Here is a 7,322-nt window from a genome sequence, read left to right as displayed (position 1 = left end):
TTTCATTTATGAAGAAGGGACTCTGAAAGTCACAAAGCCTATTTTTATAGTGCCATCAGGCAGCCCTTACGATTATTTTAAAAGCCAGCAATTGGCCTTCACTATTATTAGACGACCATCAGCCGGCTATGCTTTGTTGTTCCCATTATTAAGGAGCGGGTCTCCTATACTGTTATTGCGTATGCAGTGACTGCAAGGGCTGCCAAGAATTTGGACGCTCCCCAATACATCTTTGAAGAGAGATAAAGGAGGGCCTCAGCTTAAAAAATGTTCCCATTATTAAGGAGCGGGTCTCCTTTACTGTTATTGCATATGCAGTGACTGCAAGGGCTGGCAACAATTTGGACGCACCCCAACACCTCTTTGAAGAGACATAGAGGAGGGCCTCAGTTGAATAAAATGTTCCCATTGCTAAGGAGCGGGTCTCCTATACTGTTATTGCGTATGCAGTGACTGAAAGGCCTGCCCAAAATTATAAAAAAAACAATACACCTTTGAAGAAACATAGAGGAGGACCTCAGTTAAAAAAAATGTTCCCATTATTAAGTAGCTGGTCTCCTATATTGCTATTGCATAAGCAGTGACTGCAAGGCCTGCCATAAATTTGGAAAAACCCAACACACCTTTGTAAAGATATAGAGGAGGACCTCAGTTAAAAAAATGTTCCCATTATTAAGGAGCAGGTCTCCTATACTGTTATTGCATATGCATTGACTGAGAGGCCTGCCCAAAATTTGGAAAAACACCAATATACCTTTGAAGAGACATAGAGGAGAGCCTCAGTTTAAAAAATGTTCCCATTATAAAGGAGCTGGTCTCCTATACTGTTATTGTGTGTGCAGTGACTGCAAGGCCTACCCAAAATGTCTAAAAACCCAATACACCTTTGAAAAGACAAAGAGGAGTGCCTCAGTTAAAAAAAATATTCCCATTATTAAGAAGCGGGTTTCCTATGCTGTTTTTGCGTATGCAGTGACTGCAAGGGCTGTCAAAAATTTGGACGCACCTTAACACCCCTTTAAAGAGACATAGAGAAGGGCCTCAGTAAAAAAAAATGTTCCCATTATAAAGGAGTGGGTCTCCTATACTGTTATTGCGTATGTAGTGACTGCAAGACCTGGTCAAAATTTTGAAAAACCCCAATACACCTTTGAAGAGACATAGAGGAGGGCCTCAGTTAAAAAAAATGTTCCCATTGTCCAAAATTAAAAAAAAAACAATACACCTTTGATGAGACATAGAGTATGGCCTCATTAAAAAAAATATTCTCATTATTAAGTAACTGGTCTCCTATACTTTTATGGCATATGCAGTGATGGCAATGCCTGCCCAAAATTTGGAAAAACCCAATACACCTTTGTAAAGGCATAGAGGAGGGCCTCAGTTTAAAAAATGTTCCCATTATTAAGGAGCGGTCTACTACACTGTTATTGCATATGCAGTGACTGCAAGACCTGTCCAAAATTTGAAAAAACCCCAATACACCTTTGAAAAGACATAGAGGAGGGCCTCAGTTAAAAAAATGTTCCCATTATTAAGGAGCGGGTCTCCTATACTGTTATTGCATATACAGTGACTGCAAGGGCTGCCAAAAACTTGGAAGCACCCTAACACCCCTTTGAAGAGACATAGATGAAGGCCTCAGTAAAAAAATGTTCCCATTATAAATTAGTGGGTCTCCTTTACTGCTATTGCATATGTAATAACTGCAAGGCCTGCCAAAAACTTGGAAAAACCCCAATACACCTTTGAAGAGACATAGAGGAGGGCCTCAGAAAAAAAAATATTCCCATTATTAAGGAGCGGGCCTCCTATACTATTATTGCGTATGCAGTGACTGCAAGGCCTGCCCAAAATTTAGAAAAACCCCAATACACCTTTGAAGAGACATAGAGGAAGGCTTCGGGTTAAAAAATGTTCCCATTATAAAGGAGTGGGTCTCCTATTCTGTTATTGCATATGCAGTGACTGCAAGGCCTGCAGAAAAATTTGGATGTACCACAATACCCTTTTGAAGAGACATAGAGGAGGGCCTCAGTAAAAAAATGTTCACATTATTAAGGAGCGGGTCTCCTTTACTGTTATTGTGTATGCAGTGACTGCAAGGCCTGCCCAAAATTTGGAAAAACCCCAATACACCTTTGAAGAGACATAGAGGAGGGCTTCGGGTTAAAAAATGTTCCCATTGTAAAGGAGTGGGTCTCCTATTCTGTTATTGCATATGCAGTGACTGCATGGGCTGCCAAAAATTTGGACGCACCCTAACATAGAAGAGACATAGAAGAGACATAGAAGAGGGCCTCAGTAAAACAAATGTTCCCATTATAAAGGAGTGGGTCTCCTATACTGTTATGTTTACTACTGCACATGTAGTGACTGCAAGTAGTAATGAGCGAATGTGCTCACCACTACTCGGTGCTCGCCCAAGCATCACGGTGCTCAACAAATTTGGCGTTCTGCGAGTATTTCCGGGTTGCACGAGCTTGAGCTCGGGTCCCCACCCTGCATGTTTGGCGCTCTTTAGAGAGCCAATGAAAATGCAGGGATTGCTTGCCACGCACTGTAATGCCGTAACCATGTTGGTTGTGGTATTACAGTGATTGGCTGGCCGTACAGCATCATCAGGTCTATATAAGACCTGGTGCCGCTATGTTCCTCACAGTCTACCCCGGAAACAGGCAGAGTATGGAGAGATGATGCTAAGTCAGGGAGAGATTTGCTTGTTTATAGTTGGTATAGGTATTCCACAACATATATATATATATCCATCTGAACTAACAGTCCTTCTGAGGACTAATCCAGGTGCATATATTCAGTGGTGATAGCAGGAGTTAGGTAGGGAGGCAGGGTATGTGAGAGACTGCAGTGCTTACAGCACAAGAGGGTCCATAGCACATTCTGACTGATCCTGCTGTGACAGATATTTGTAGACATAGCCCCAGATATCAGGGGCCAGGGCTATTTTTTTTTATCTTAATCCTGGTTATTTGGTTAAAAAGCAAGGTAGGCAAGGTATGTGACAGATTGCAGTGCACACAGCACAAAAGGGACCATTGCACGTTCTGACTGCTGCTATTACAGATATTTATAGACATTGCCCCAGGTATCAGGGGTCAGGACTATTTTTTTTTTATCTTAATCCTGATTATTTGCTTAAAAAGCAATCCAGAGTACACCATTTTTCTGCTCCATTTGCTTGTTAGCACTGCAGAATACAGCCTGATCTTTTCCATATTACAGAGATAAAATTCCAGAAATTTGTAGTGAACGTGGAAAATATTGGCCTCCATTTCCATTTTGTTGCAGTGTGTCAGCGAAGCTATTCACACGAGGTCGCTGTGAAGAATAGTATTAGTAAACTACAGGCCTGCAATTTAAAACTGTGGTTCTCCATCAGACATATCACATATAACTGCGTTCCAAATTTAGCCATTTCTGGCCTTAATTTCCATTTTGCTGCAGTGTGTCAGCGAAGCTATTCACACAAGGTCATTGTGAAGAATAGTATTAGTAAACTAAAGGCCTCCAATTTAAAACCATGATTCTCCGTCAGACGTATCACATATAACTGCATTGTAAATTTAGCCATTTCTGGTCTCCATTTACATTTTGCTGCAGTGTGTCAGCGAAGATATTCACACAAGGTTGCTGTGAAGAATAGTATTAGTAAACCACAGGCCTGCAATTTAAAACCGTGGTTCTCCGTCAGACGTATCACATATAACTGCGTTCCAAATTCAGCCATTTCTGGCCTCCATTTCCATTTTGTTGCAGTGTGTTAGCGAAGCTATTTACACGAGGTCGCTTTGAAGAATAGTAACCTACAGGTCTGCTATTTAAAACCGTCAGACTTATCACATATACAGTACAGACCAAAAGTTTGGACACTCTTTCTCATTTAAAGATTTTTCTGTATTTTCATGATTATGAAAATTGTACATTCACACTGAATGCATTAAAACTATGAATTAACACATGTGGAATTATATACTTAACAAAAAAGTGTGAAACAACTGAAAATATGTCTTATATTCTAGGTTCTTCAAAGTAGCCACCTTTTGCTTTGATGACTGCTTTGCACACTCTTGGCATTCTCTTGATGAGCTTCAAGAGGTAGTCACCGGAAATGGTTTTCACTTCACAGGTGTGCCCTGTCAGGTTTAATAAGTGGGATTTCTTGCCTTATAAATGGGGTTGGGACCATCAGTTGTGTTGTGCAGAAGTCTGGTGAATACACAGCTGATAGTCCTACTGAATAGACTGTTGGAATTTGTATTATGGCAAGAAAAAAGCAGCTAAGTAAAATAAAACGAGTGGCCATCATTACTTTAAGAAATGAAGGTTAGTCAGTGCGAATTACTAGGGGACCGCAGAAGACCACTATTGAACACAGAGCAGTGTCAAAAGGTTGTTAATTGGATAGCAGATAATGCTTCCAGTCACTTTGCCACCACCACCACCACCCTGTCTTCCACACGGTCAAGTCTCAGTAGCCATGAGTCTGGACCGCATATTCCTCACCCTGATCCCCCTTCCTCCCACCATGCCGAGTGCCCGGAGACGACTGATCCCGCATTTGGACACTCAGAAGAGCTGTTCACTTTTACAATTCTAGATTCAGGCCTCTCACCCGGCCAGCTTGAAGCGAGTCAAGAGGAGAACACGTGTATCAATGCCCAAATATTTGAGCAGCTACGGTCACATGAAGGAAATGGTGGGAAAGTGCAATTACTGTCGCAAGAGGTGGATGATGATGAGACAATGCCAGAAAGTCAGGAAGAGGACCAGGGTGTGGAAGTGGAAGACGAGGTGGTGGATGATATAGTAAATTACCCCCTGGCAGGGGGACTTGCAGAGCGAGGACAGCATCACACTGGGGGATGGAGGCGTAACATCACAACAGGCAGGAAGAAGCAGTGTGGTGGCCACAGACACAAGGCGGGAAAGCGTTTACCGTAACTGTTAGGTCTTCCCGAGTCTGGCTGTTTTTTAAAGACTCTGCTGATAACCCCAAAAAGGCCATTTGCACTGCCTGCCAGTCCAGGATCAGCAGGGGTAGCAAAACTACTAGCCTGACTACCACCAGCATGATCGGGCACATGGCAGCAAAGCACCCGACTAAGTGGCCCGAACCCCAGGGTCCAGAAACATTGTCTGCGGGTGACACCACTGCTTCTTCTGCTTTTGTGCGTGCAAGCCAATCCCCTGTCCATGGCAAATGAGAAAATGCCTCTCGCCCTGCACGTGTCGTTGCACACTTTTAACTAGCACCATCAGCAAGCACGTCCAAGTCCTTGTCCCAGCGCAGTGTTCAGTTGTCTCTACCCCAGTCCATGAAATGCAAGCGCAAATACGCAGCCAACGCCCCACAGGCCACGCTACTAAATTCACACATTTCTTGAATGCTTGCGCTGGAAATGTTGCCTTTTAGGCTCGTGGAGATGGAAGTTTTCCACAACCTGATGGCAGCAGCTATCCCGCGGTACTCGGTCCCCAGCCACCACTATGTCTCCAGGTGTGCCGTCCCCGCATTACACAAGCACATGTCCCACAACATTAGCCGTGCCCTCAACAATGCAGTTACTGGAAAAGTTCACCTAACCATGGACACGTGGACAAGTGTTTGTGGGCAGGATGGTACATCTTGCTGATGGCACACTAGGAATCTGGGACCTAGTCGGACCTTGGGACGGAACACGTCCTCCCGACGCCATGGATTGTGGACCCTAGGTCAATCAGGGTTGCCCCACATTCTACACCTCCTGCACCTGTTCCTCTTCAGCCTCTATCTCTGAAATCACCACATTAGTCACAAGCTGGAAGCACTGCAGCACTGCCTCAGCCAAGCGGCAACAGGCTGTGCTGAAGTTAATATGCTTAGGTGACAAACCGCACAACGCTGAAGAATTGTGGACAGCTCTGAAAGAGCAGGCAGATCTGTGGCTGACACCGCTGAACCTACAGCCAGGCATGGTCGTGTGTGACAATGGCCTGAACCTGGTGGCGGCTCTGAGGCAAGCTCAAATACATACCATGCCTGGCCCATATGCTTAACTGTGGTTTCTCAAAATCTACCCAGATCTACCAAATCTGCTTGTCAAAGTACGCCGCGTGTGCCCATTTTAGAAAGTCACCTACAGCTTCCGCCGCCCTTGCCGTGTTTCAGCAGCCTTTGCAGATTCCAGCTCACCGACTGGTGTGCGATGTCACCAGATGTTGGGAAAGATTTGTGAGCAGAAGAGGGCAGTTTTTGACTACCAGCATCAGCAAGGCCATCAGTATCCAGGTGAGACAGCACACATAAGACCTCAGGAGTGGACATGGATGTCAGACATCTGTACCATCCTCCAAAACATTGAGGACTCCACCAAGATGGTGAGCGGCGTTGATGCCATAATTAGCATTACCATCCCACTTCTCTGTTTTCTGAAACGCTCTCTGCTCACAATTAAAGAGGATGCATTGCAGGCGGAGCACAATGAGATGGAGCAAAGAACCATACAGGGTGATTCCACACAGCCCAGCCTCATCTCATCTCAACGTGGATTGGGTGACAATGAGGAAGAGGAGTAGAAGGAGAAGGAGGAAGAACAGGAACTAGTTTCGTGCGCTATAGACGGTACTACCTGCACAACTGTCATACCGTCTGTTCAGCGTGGATGGCCTGAGGACAGGGAGGAGGAGGAGGATGATGAGAAGGAGAGCAGTCAGTCATCCTCTTGGTGAGGACACAAAAGTCTTTCCTGTTATCAGTCTGGCACACATGGCTGAGTTTATGTTACGCTGCCTTTCCCTTGACCCTTGCGTTGTCCATATTTTGGGTGACAGTCATTACTTGTTGGTGACACTTATAGACCTACGCTACAAGGAGAACTTTCTGTCTCTTATTCCCGTGCCGGAGAGGCCTAATAAAATGGGGCAGTACAAGAAGACCCTTGTTGCGGAATTACTATAAAAATTCCCATCTGAAAACGCTGGCAGCAGAGGTCACAGTTTGTTGGACAACCAAGGATTAAAGGCGAGAGAGACACAAATGCAATCCAGCAGAGGCAGGGGAACACTGTCAAAGTTCTTTCTCAGACCCTACCATTGCATTGGGCCCTGAGGCGCGGGGTACTCTGACGAGGAAAGAAAAGTTTTGGAAGATGCTGAGGGAGTACCTTGCTGACCGTACCAACGTCCACCGTGGTTCCTCTGTGCCTTATAATTACTGGGTATCCAAGCTGGACACATGGAATGAACTGGCTCTCTACGCCTTGGAGGCCCTGGCCTGCCCTGCCACTAGTGTTTTATCAGAGCGGGTTTTTAGTGCTGCTGGTGGA

The sequence above is a fragment of the Phyllobates terribilis genome, unplaced genomic scaffold (assembly GCF_046119375.1).
Source record: "Phyllobates terribilis strain yellow unplaced genomic scaffold, ASM4611937v1 Scaffold_11__3_contigs__length_659146591, whole genome shotgun sequence".
NCBI classification, from domain to species: Eukaryota; Metazoa; Chordata; class Amphibia; order Anura; family Dendrobatidae; genus Phyllobates; species Phyllobates terribilis.
Note: the sequence above shows the minus strand (reverse complement) of the source record.